Here is a 12,968-nt window from a genome sequence, read left to right on the forward strand (position 1 = left end):
TAATGGGTATGTTGTACATGTGTGTGTGTATATATGTATATGTGTGTGTATATATTATACTTGTATATAAATGTGTTCATGCATGCACACACATATACACAGTGCATATGTGCACGTATATACATATATGTGCACATATTATATACATGTGTCCACCCATTTGTGCATATGCCAGTATGCTAGTGCTGGCCACTGTGCCCTCACCATACTTCTGAAGGAGGGTTCATGCCTTCTTTTCTCATCTTGGGCTCCTAGAATATAGTGGTTTATCACCTACGAGCAACTGAAATTGGCCCTAATGACTGCTAGCACTTCCCAGGAAGCTCCTTTTCTGAGCCCTCTCTTGCTGGCTTTCTGTCTTACACCCCTGCCATTTGAGTCCAGACCTGATCCTGCCTTCTCTCCCATTTTTCCCTATTACTCTCCTACTCTCCCTCACCACGGAAAAATCCTCCTGCCCCTCTTGGAGTTAGCCCCATTTAATCCTTCTCCAGCCTGCTTCTTCTGATATTGCAGCCTAACCCAGTTCTTAAGTTCCTTACTTCTAATAAAGCCAGACCAGAATCCAAAATAGAGATAAAAGAGAGACAGTGTACACACACACACACACACACACACACACACACACACACACACACACACACACACACACACACTGCGTCTCCTTTATCTTCATGGAACAAGAAAAGTGCTGATCAGGTTGTAGAATGACTTTATAGCCCCAGTTCTTTTTTTTTTTTTTTTGGTTGGGCAATGAGGGTTAAGTGACTTGCCCAAGGTCACACAGCTAGTAAGTGTCAAGTGTCTAAAGCCGGATTTGAACTCAGGTCCTCCTGACTCCAGGGCCAGTGCTCTATCCACTGTGCCACCTAGCTGCCCCTATAGCCCCAGTTCTTAAGCTGGAATTATGAACTTGTTTTTGTTTTTGTGTGTGTGTTTTTTTTTAAAGATGATAACAGTGCTTCAATGAAATTGGTTTCCATTGTAATCCCATATATATATATATATATATTTGGCGGGGCAATGAAGGTTGAGTCACACAGCTAGTAAGTGTCAAATGTCCGAGGCCAAATTTGTTTGAACTCAGGTCCTCTTGAATCCAGGGCCAGTGCTTTATCCACTGTCCCACCTAGCTGCCCCCCTTAATCCCATATATTTTATTGTTTTCATTAAAAAACATCATTCTGAGGGGGCAGCTAGGTGGCGCAGTGGATAGAGCACTGGCCCTGGAGTCAGGAGTTCCTGAGTTCAAATCTGGCCTCAGACACTTAACACACACTTACTAGCTGTGTGACCCTGGGCAAGTCACTTAACCCCAATTGCCTCACTAAAAAAAAAACCAAAAAAAACAGACAAACAAACAAACAAAACATCATTCTGAGAAACAGACCATAGTTTTCAACAAACTGTTAAAGGGATCCATAGCACAAAAAAAGTTGTAACCTCTGTTTGAAATGAAAGTCCATTGATATAGGACTCTCTTCCTATTGGTAAAGGAAAATGCCCTACCCTGAATCAAGGGTGAAGGCAAAGATGGCAAGAACAGGAAAGCCCCAGCCTTCTTATGTCCTCCAGGGGCCTCTTCAAGCTTCAAGTCTCTTCAGGCACTTCTGGCTTCCAGCTTGGAGAGGGAAAATGGAAGAGGCCAACCCCACTTCAGGTAGTTGAAGGAAAAGACTCTGGGAAGACATGGGAGGAGCTGGCATTCTCTATCATGTCCCTGTCCCCAGCTTGCTACTTTTAGAGAATGCAGGAAATTTTCCCTTGGATGAGGTCAAGAACTCTCTCTTGGTTGAATCCAGTAAATTAGCTCCCAGTGGGAGAGCTCCTTTACTTTGCATTGTCTAGTATATATTCTCTTATGTATACCGCCTCTGATTTGTGTTGCTGTGAATTGGATAAATGGTTCTTTTCTATTTGCTATATGTTTTCACTACTGGGATTGAATTAGTATTAGGTGACAAACGTGTTAAGCCTTGGATATAGAGGTTGAAGTTCTGTTTTTCTCTGAAAATGACAAAATGATCCCAAGTTAGCTGCAACCTGACAATGAATCCTAGATTAAAACCACTTAAGGGAGCAGATAGATATAATTCTGACCTGGCATTCCCTCTCTCTGAGGAAAGCAGAGTGACCTCTGGACCCAAAGTCCTGCTTCTCTTCCAGTCAGGAACTAAAGTCTCCCTTGGAGTAGGGGTGGGAAGGGTAGAGGAGACTAGAGATTTCTATGTTTTCTCCCAATGACCACCCTGTCTACATGTGGGGCCTTTCTCTAAAATATTAACAACTTCTTCTCCAGAGGAAGACTATAGGGCAGTAGAGATTGTCCTTGGAGTCAAGAAGACCTGGGTTGGAGTCCTGCCTCTCACAATTGATGACTGTGACCGTGGGCAAGTCCCTTAAACTCTGAGTGACCCAAAAATACTTTAAGATCTTCTTTTATAAAAGAGACAGGGAGTTTCTCACATGGATAAAATTTCAGGTTTTGATAACACTGCTTTCCCCCCATGTTTCAACAAAAGCAAAGCAAAAGAAAGTTGTTTTTTTTAAACCCTGACTCACAGTCACTCCGGGTCCTTTACTGTTGTTTTATCATGATTGGAAATGACTTACTGATGGCCCATCAAGATGCTTTCACCTAGAAATCTCCTCTCAAGAAGCAAGTGCTTTGTAGCAAAGCCAGAAACTTAACTGTGAGAGAAATGCTTCATTTGGACCCCCTACTTTTTATCCCAATCAGTATTAAGCAGTTTGGTATGATTTCACAGGAGCAGTGATTATAAATTCTGCATCTTAGGTTCCAGAGCTGTGAAATGCAGATTATAAATTCACTTACTTAGTCATAGGAAGCTCACTAGACACTCTCCACCCTTGTTTTTCTCTTGTTATGGTGACCAAGCCCAAAGTGGTGGAGGTGACTCAATTATATGGAAAATCCTCCAACTAATTTTTGTACCTCTGGACCGCTTTCTTTTGTCCAACATGAGCAGGTAACCATGTGATGACCATTTTATGATCACTAAGTCAGTGGTGATGCCCCATGCTTTACCCAATGTGAGATTTCCGTGCTGATATTCCATTTTTTGGCCGATACATTATTTTTGGCCCTAGAAACAAAGTCTAGACTCATCTACTGGGTAATATAAAAGGTCATAAGATAACAGAAGGGAAACATTCGGATCATACCATTGTGCCACAGAAACGTATTGCTCATTGACATTCTGGAAAAGAATGATTTAAAATTTTAATATTCACCTTAAAAGTGCTATTGCTGACTACAGTATATAGAACAAAATCAAGTTGAAAATGTTTTCAAAGACAGGTTTAAAAGCCCATTAAGTGCCGGGGCAGCTAGGTGGTACAGTGGATAAAGCACCGACCCTGGATTCAGGAGGACCTGAGCTCAAATCTGGCCTCAGATACTTGACACTCACTAGTTGTGTGACCCTGGGCAAGTCACTTAACCCTCATTGCCCTGCAAAAAAAGCCCATTAATCAATCTAGTTGGAGATTATCTTTCCTTTCTTGGAACAGAGCACATTATGTATTATTCTATCTGGTTCCAGAGGACAGAACTAGTACTAGTGGGCAAAAATTATAGAAAGAAAGGAGATTTTGGCTCAACAGAAGGAGCAAGATGCTAAGGAGATGAGACATGGAGGAGGAGCTCTGCCGCCTGAAGGATATTCTCACTCCGGGAGGAGTTTCACAGCCACAGAAGTTCCTGGAACCACATGAATCTCTGGGCTTGTCTTACAAGTCCAAATTGAACACCCTCATGCTCTTCCTTGAACCCATCTGGGGGTGTCCATTCTCCTTCTGCAGCCAGTAGCAGCTGCAGATCAATGACTATGTACCTTCCTCTCCAGGTTATAGCCCCAAAGTAAATATGCAGAACTTCTGGCCATCATCACGGAGCTAGAGGGAAAGATCACACTCATGTGTGCATTGGAGAGGCTCAAATGAAGCATCATTTCATGCTCAAGAACTAGTCTGGAGATGTTCAGCTAAGATGGAACGAAACATGAGTTCTCAGCCTCCCATTTCACTTCCAAGGTTTGCCATCTCTTTCAGAAGAATAAAGAGTGTCACTAGAAGCAAGGTCTATCATCTAACTGGCTTCTTATTTTGTATAGCCCCTCTAGAGTGTTCACTTTTCAAACCTTATAAAAAATAAAGCCCTGGAGGAAAGAAGCATCTCAGATTGTGAGGGAGATCTGAGTTTTACTTCATTATAAGTAACCACGGACCCTTCAATGAAGTATCACTGGTTTAAAACTCTGCCTCAGTTTCTTTTCTTTTATTTTTATTTTTTAATTTTTTTGTGGGGCAATGGGGTTAAGTGACTTGCCCAGGGTCACACAGCTAGTAAGTGTCAAGTATCTGAGACTGGATTTGAACTCAGGAACTCCTGAATCCAGGGCCGGTCAGTTTCTTTTAATATAGTTTGGACAATTTTAAACTCCATGGTCTAAAATGAGGGCAGAGGTCCTCTGTGTTTTGCCATTACCATCCATACTCATGAGCATTAATTGATAGTCTGCTATAAGGTTGGTTTTTCATTGTGTCGGCCCTTGAAGCATAGAAGTCTTCCTCATGTAAAAACCCAGGCATCAAGTATCTAGTTTAAAAAGTGACAAATTGACTAAGTAGCTTGTTGATTGTAGAGAATGTTGAAATGATACTTTACTTCTTTCTTCAAAGGGGGAAGGAACAGTTTTTACAGTACTTGCCAGGTTTTGTTAACAAGATTAATATCTTTATTTGCAATGCCAGAATATTCTCCTCTCCATGGCACCCAAGGCTTTTTTGTGTGTGATGAGTTATATGTGTTACAGGTACTGGCTTAAGATTTCTATTTTATCTTATTAAGTTCTATTTGTCTTAAATTAGCCAGGATATTTCTTATGTGGTCAAAATTGGCTAAATAATACAAAGGGTTTTTTAAAAAATATTTTCCCCAATTACATGTAAAAAAGTTTTAACATTAGTTTTTTAAAATGAGTTCTAAGTTTTCTTTCTCACTCCCATCTCTCCTCTCTCATTGAGAATTCAAATGATTTTACATAGCTTATACATGTTCAGTCATGCAATTAGTCTATTGTGAAAGAAGAAACAGAACAAAAGGAAAAATCCCAAGAACAATGAAGTGAAAAACATTTGTTTCAATCTGCATTAAGACTCTATTAGTTCTTTCTCTGGAGGTGGATAGCATTTTTCATCATACGTCCTTTGAAACTGTCTTAGATCATTGTATTGCTGAGAATAGCTAAGTGATTCACAGTTTATCATCTTATAATATTGCTGTTTCTGTATACAATGTTCTCCTGGTTCTTCTCACTTGATTTTGCATCAGTTCAAATAAGTCTTTCCAGGTTTTTCTGAAAGCATCCTGTACATTATTTCTTATAGCATAATAATATTCCATCACAGACATATACCACAATTTGTTCAGCCATTCCCCAATTCATGGGTATCCCCTAATTTCCAGTTCTTTGACACCACAAAAAGGAGTTGCTATAAATATTTTTGAACACATAGATAATTTTCACTTTAAAAAAATTCTACAAACTTAGTAATGTTATTGCTGGTTCAAAAGGCATGAACAATTTTATAACCTGTTGGCCACAGTCCCAAATTGCTTTCCAGAATGGTTGGATCAATTCACACCTCCACCAACAAAGCATTAGTGTACCAATTTTCCCACATCTTCGCCAACATTTATCATTTCCTTTTTCTGTCATTTTAGCCAATCTGATAGGTGTGAAGTGGTACATCAGAGTTGTTTTAATGAATATTTCTCTAATCAATAGTGACTTAGAGCATTTTTTCATATAACTAAAGATAGCTTTAATTTCTTCATCTGAATTTTTCATATTTCTTGACCATTTATGAATTGGGGAATGACTTGTATTCTTATAAATTTGACTCAGTTCTCTATATATTTGAGAAATGAGGCCTTTATCAGAGAAACTTGCTATAAAATTTTCCCCAGTTTTTGGCATTCCTTGTAATCTTGCCTGCATTGGTTTTGTTTGTGCACAAACCTAATTTAATGTAATAAAAATTATCCATTTCACATCATGTAATACCCTCTGTCTCATGTTTGGTCATAAATTCTTCCCTTATCCATAGATTTGACATAAACTATTTTGTGCTCCCGTAATTTGTTCATGGCATCACCTTTTATGTCTAAAACATGTACCCATTTTGACCTTATCTTGGTATATGATGTGAGATGTTATTTCACACCTAATTTCTGTTAACTGCTTTCCAGTTTTCCAAACAGTGATTACTATGGTCATCTTCTACTGTATATTGTATACCTAATTTATTCTTCTCTATTTCTTAACTGGTACCAGACTGTTTTTGATAATTACCACTTTGTGATACAATTTGACATCTGGTATGGGTAAGCTACCCTTTAGATTTTTCCACTAAATTCCATTGATATGCTTGACCTTTTGTTCTTCTAGATGAATTTTCTTATTATTTTTTCTAGCTCTATAAAATAATTTTTGGGAATTTGATTGGTATGACACTGAATAAATAAATTAATTTAGGTAGAATTATTGTTTTTATTATATTGGTTCAGCCTGCCTATGAGCAATTAATATTAATGCATAGGTTTTTAAAAAAAAATCCTTAATAATTATCAAGAAAGACAAATAACTAAATAAAAATACAAAATAGGGAGTAGAGCTTGACATAAGTTTTTTAGTATTTAACATGATATAGCCAAATGACTTAATAATTAACCAAGAAAAAACAAAAAATCCGTTTTTGTATCCCTTTCTAAATCCATTTGAAGTTCTATTGCTTTTGCATAGTCTGAACTTAATTTGGTGATAGATATACCTGGACTCTTGGTTTTATTTTGAGACAGGAGGAAGGGGATGTAGGGGTGTGTCCCTGTGATTTCCTATAGGGAATTCCTCAGTATAGAAATTCTCACCACTGTATCAGATGAGCAGATCATTTGTAACGTAGTTTTAGAGCTTTGTCTGGAGTGACTGAGAAGCTAAAGTGATTTCACCAAAGGAATGCAACTAGTACATATAGGAGACAAGATTTGAACACTGGCTTTCCTGACTCTTAAAGGCCATCTCTCTAATCATTGCCTCACACTATTTCTCCAGGCCCATACATTCATAAAAGGAACATAAATTATCATCTTGCATGGATTAGTCCCTTGGGCTTGATTTAAAAAAGAAGGGGTGTGTGTGTGTGTGTGTGTGTGTGTGTGTGTGTGTGTGTGTGTGTGTGTGTGTATGTACTGGTTTATTTCCAAAGTAAGGCATGCTATTTTCCCTCATGGTTCTATGATACCTTGAGAGGTTTGGGATATCTCTTCTTCTACTGACATTCATTCAGTTTTCCACTGAATGTATTCCCCACATTGATAGGGGCTTGTAACTAATACATCTGTTTTATTTAGCTACCTAATATTAATTAGTGTTTACAAAAGGGTATTTACTTCAAAGATAAAGCAAGAATAAATGAACATATATTCCCCTTTTCACCCCTCCCACCACTGTAGATCAGTTCCTACATAGTATTTGTTCTGCTAAATTCATGTATAAGAGTAGCATCAATACTGCATGACTCCTTGTTCATCCATGGCTAGGCTGCAGTCCTAAAGGTTACTCCCAAAGTTTGCTTCTTGGAGTATTGTTGTGATGCTGGCTACACATTATAGCCTGACCACCAACTCCCAGATTTCTGTATTTTATCTCACAACCTTTTAGAGCTCTCTTTCTAGATGCTGTGAGTTTAAGGAGTCACCAAATGAAGCCAAAAGAATGAGGCAAAGTTCACCATGGTGGATACTGTCATGCATCTTTTGAAAACCTTCAGAGATCCTCCTCTTTAGCACATGGTATCTAAAGAAGGAGAAGATATTGGAAGTGTGGAAATAATCTTGCACCTTATTAATACAAAAAAGTAGCCAAGGGTCACTAGTAACCATTAACCTGTATGTCTAATTGGGGGTAGCTAGTTGGCACAGTAGGTACAGCGCTGATCTTGGAATCAAGAAGACTCATCTTCACAAGTTCAAATATGACCTCTGACACTAGCTGTGTGACCCTGGGCAAGTCACTTAACTCTATTTGCCTCAGTTTCATCATCTGTAAGATGATAGAGAAGGAAATTATAAAACATTTCAGTATCTTTGCCTAGAAAACCCCCAAATGGGTTCAGTTAGAGTCAGATGTGACTGAAACAACTGAAAAACAACAATATGTCTAATCTGCCAGCTATACAAACTTTGAAGGTCAGCTAGACATTGATTGAGGGCACCATTAAAGAGGAGATTTAGTAGGGAATAAGAAGGTTCTCAAAAAATGATATTCAACAACAAATCACATCTTTATCATCTCACAATTGACTGAAAAATTTAGAGAATACTATAGGACCACACTGTGTTGGTTGTTGATTATGAAAATATTATGTCATTGGGTAAAATAAAATGCCACCTTAAAGGCTTTTTAAAAACACAGTCTCAGGGGCAGCTAGGTGGTGCAGTGGATGGAGCACTGGCCCTGAGACACTTAACACGTCCTAGCTGTGTGACCCTGGGCAAGTCACTTGACCCCAATTGCCTCACTAAAAACAATAACAACAACAACAAAACATAGTCTCTCATTCATTTATTAAGATTACTCAGGTTTTCTAGAAAGATGTGACAATGTAAATAAACCTATCCAGAAGCCTTCTGACACTAAATATTAGGTGAGATGCAGGGAGATACATGTACGATCTTGTCAAAAGTATTTGCTAAAGTCAAGGAGATAGAGGAGAGTCAGCACGGAGACCAAGTCAAGGAAGGATTTCCTGCAATAGTGAGGTTTTTCAGACGCTCATTTGTGGATGATATTGTGTTGATTTCATCAAGCCCTAAGACATTCCAGAATTTCCTGGAAGAGACGTCTAAGCATTTGAATGAATTTGGTCTATGTACACAGGAGAGACTAAGTGGATGAAGAATGTTTCTCTTCCCTTTCAATATGGATCTTCCCTTTTCAATATGGATCTATGGTATAAATATCTCAGGAAGAGATTAAGAAGGATAGTGAGTTAGGCATAGAGTTGTAAAAGAAAAAGGAGAATAGGTTGGATTGCTTTGGGAAAACTGCAAAGCACTTTTGCTGATCCCAATCTTCCCATAAGTTTAGTACAAAAATCTTATTGGTATTGCTATATGACAGTGAAACTTGGATCTCTACTGCCTCTAAATAACTAAAGATGAGCTTTGCATAAAGGGCATTGGAAATATACATTGTGGGAATGAAAATATTACAACATTTAATCAATGAGGAAATTCAAAGAAAAACGGGTGTATATAACATATTATTGAGGAATTGTAAGACAGAAAAAGGATAGGCTGAAAATGAGACAATAGTGACACAGAGTGGTAGACAGCCAGAGTGCTTCCTCATGATGTCGTGAAGAATTAAGGAATGCCTTTGGTATGTTGGATGGATCTTATGTGGTGAACTTTTGGGAAGACATGACAGAACATTGTTCAGAGTTGGCAATCAGTCAGTAAACATTTTAAGTGCCTACTATGTGCCACGCACTGTACTAAGTGCTGGGAATACAAAGACAGGTAAAAAACCAATCCCTGCTCTCAAGGAGCTTACAGTCCAATGGGAGAGACAACATGTAAACATCTATGTACAAACTATATTCAGGATAAATTGGATATAATCAACAGAGAGAAGTCACTAGAATTAAGAAGGGTTGGTAAAGGCTTCCTGTACATGGTGGTAGTTTAGCTGAAACTTGAGGGAAGCCACGGAACCCAGGAATTCAAAAGGAGATGGAAGATCTTTTTATGTATGGAGGACAGCCAGTGAGAATGTCCAGAGCCAACAGATGGAGTATCTTACTCAAGCTACAGCAAGGGGACCAATGTGAATGGAACAAAGAGTATATGGGGGTCACAAAATGTCAAAAAGACTGAAAAGGTGGGGAGGAGGACCCTACATTTATCTAGTCACTGCGCTCCTCTGCCCTTTGCACTCTTTCTAGTCGACCCTCTGAACCTCCAGCTCTAGTAGTTGTTTGGTTTTTTAATCCTCTTTCCTTCTAGATCTTATCTTCTCAGATTTTTTTTCATCTTTTCCAACTAACAAAAATTTGACTTATTTGTGAAAATACCTCATCCCTTGTCACCATTTCCCATACCCCACTGCTCACTCACTGTGTCCTTGGACCCATTGCAGAAAGAAAGAGAGCCAACTTAATCCTTATTCTTCCCATCGCCACTTTGCTGCTATCACTATTACTTTTCCTGATTTGCAGTTTACACCATTCATTTATGTCATGGTCCAGATTCTTGAGGCAATAATCTTCCAGTATCCTGTCCATTCTCTCTCTCTTTCTCTGTCTGTCTCTACATCTGTCTCTTTCTCTTTCTCTTTTTCTCCCCCCTCTCTCTCCCTCCATGTTCCTGTTCCCCAAGTGAACACTTCCTCTCACAAAGAAAAATAGCTTATCCAAATAGATTGATACATTGATCACATCTGACAATATACATGATGTTTGCCATTTGTTGCCTCCCATTTCTTTACCAAGAAGATGGAGGTGTTTCTTCATATTCCCTCCATTTTCCCTCCCTTCTCAAGGAGCTCAGTATATGGCTCACAATGTTCCTCTTCACTTCATTCCCTGCCTTTGTCCTTGTTGGTTTACTGAAAATGGCAGAAAAAAAAATGTGTGTAAGAAAAAAGGATGAAATTAACTCGTGAAGGATGTAAGGCATTATACCTTTCATTTCTTTGGTTGCTGAAAGAGGCAGAAAAATAACCCTTATGTATGAAAAACGGATACAATCGAATTGTGAAGACGCAGTTTTCCCGTTACAATGTGAGGAGTGACACAGATTGGTAGGAGGACCAGATGGAGATTTGCCCCTTTCCCAAATTAAGTTGCTCACAAATGAAAGGGCAATACTTCCTATTGGGATGTTTGAACTGAGGTTCCCTCAAACCCCAATGTACTCCCAATTCTTCAACCACCTCAACTTCCATGACAACCTCTGTGTCTGCTCTATCTGAGCTACTTGCAAGGTTCATTATACCTTAGATCTTACTGTTACTCATAACTGTTCCACTTCCATGATCTTGAGCACTGATATTCCCATTTCTGACTACAATCTGCTCCCTTTCCATCTCTTCCTCTCCCGTATCTTCATTTAAACTGTGATCTCCATTTCCTCCATTTCACCCTTCTCATTGCCTGTGCTTTGGCCTCCTTTTCTTTCCTTCATAACTCTACAATTAGCCAGTTCATTGATGTATTGTCCTCTAATGCTCTGCTTCCTTGTCCTCCTGCTACAATAATTGGTTCAATTGCTAAATCTAATGGCCTTTTCTTCAGTCTTTTTCCTCCTTGCCATTTCTGCTGCTTTTAACACTTCAAAAATATAGTCTTTCTCAATAGTCCCTCCTCTTGACTTCCATGACGCTGTTATCACCTCTGACCTGTCTGATTTCTAAATTTTCTTTGCTGCCTCATCATCCAACAAATCCTGATCTTGTCCTCTATACAGATGGTTCCTCATTTATGAGAGAGGGAACCTGTTTTACTGGAGCTGCTGTAGTTTCTGATTATGACACCCTCTGGGCAGCTTCTCTGCCTTCCCATTTTAGTGCACAGGCTGCTGAACTTGTGGCTCTTACACAGGCCTGTAATATAGCCAAAGGTAAGAGTGCCACTATTTTTACTGACTCGAAATATGGCTTTGGCATATGCCACTTTATTGGTATGATTTGGCGTCAACGAGGCTTCCTAACATCCTCGGGCAAGGCTATTGCCAATGGGGACCTTATCAAGGACCTCTTAGATGCCCTGAAACTGCCTTCTTCCCTAGCCGTTGTACATTGCCCTGCCCACACAGGGAATAGTGATCCTGTTTCAAAAGGAAAGGTTAAAGAGGGGAGATTTATGATCTAATATCCAATTTTAAATCTCAGAGGACAAGATCAGGATGGGGAATCCATCCTTTAAATAAGGATGTCTCACAGTGCTTTATCCTGGGACTTTTTTCTCTCTATACTTTCTCCCTTGGTGATCTCACTCTCTTTCTAGGGCCTTAATTATCACCCTTATACAGATGACTTTGGCAATTATTATGCGTCCCTGCATTTCCAATTACCTGCAAGACATTCTCCATTGGATGCCCCACTGCCACCTAAAAGTCAACATGTTCAAAATTGTTCTCATTTTCTTTCTCCCCAAATTCCTATTTCTACAGATGGGATCATCTTCCCCAAATTCAAATCCTTGATGTCATCTTTAACACGTCTCCCTCCCTTGCTGCCCATATCCAACCAGATGCCAAGATTTTAGCTCCCTTTCTCTCTAATCCATCCTCCTTTTCCTACTTAAATTGCTATAACTTTAGCTCAGGCCTTATGTCTTGACAGGACTATGGTTAATAACTCTTAATTAATTTTTCTGCCTCCAGTTTCTCCCTATTTTGATTCATCCATTAGGGTATACAATGGGGTCTCCCTTGTTTTGTCTTTCCTCCCTCCCCAGCAAGTCATGCAGCTCTGTGACCCCTACTATAAAGACCAAACTTAAATAGCCATCCCCAGGCCCTCCTATCATTTATCTACTGCTGACAGACAGTTACAAATTGGGAGGAGGACAGTGCCCTCATTAGGGTTAGTGATAACAGCTACTATATTTCTGCCGTGCAGATCAACTGCCTTGCCTCTCTCTGCGTGATAACAGAGAAAGAAGCTAAAAACTGTAGAAGTGAAGTGAATTGTTCAAGGTTTTTATTGCTTAGTTGCTCAAATAGTTTGCAAAACCCAGTACCAGAATCCCAATTCTAGTCTTGAGTGCATGTGTTCTTTCCACTATACTATACTGCCTCTCCATGGTGGAATAACTAAATGCATATTATAGTGCAGATGAAAAAATGAAATGGAATTTTACAAGAATGGAAAATT

The 12,968-nt window shown here is 39.2% G+C and overlaps 1 protein-coding gene across 3 annotated transcripts in view; it reads left to right on the forward strand.

The window, feature by feature from the left end:
• The window catches only part of SLC16A12 (solute carrier family 16 member 12), a 105,793-nt gene that overhangs the window by 69,670 nt on the left and 23,155 nt on the right, over window positions 1-12,968 (forward strand). The gene's annotated exons all lie outside the window — the stretch shown is intronic.

The sequence above is a fragment of the Dromiciops gliroides genome, chromosome 2, assembly GCF_019393635.1.
Source record: "Dromiciops gliroides isolate mDroGli1 chromosome 2, mDroGli1.pri, whole genome shotgun sequence".
In the NCBI taxonomy this organism is placed as follows: Eukaryota; Metazoa; Chordata; class Mammalia; order Microbiotheria; family Microbiotheriidae; genus Dromiciops; species Dromiciops gliroides.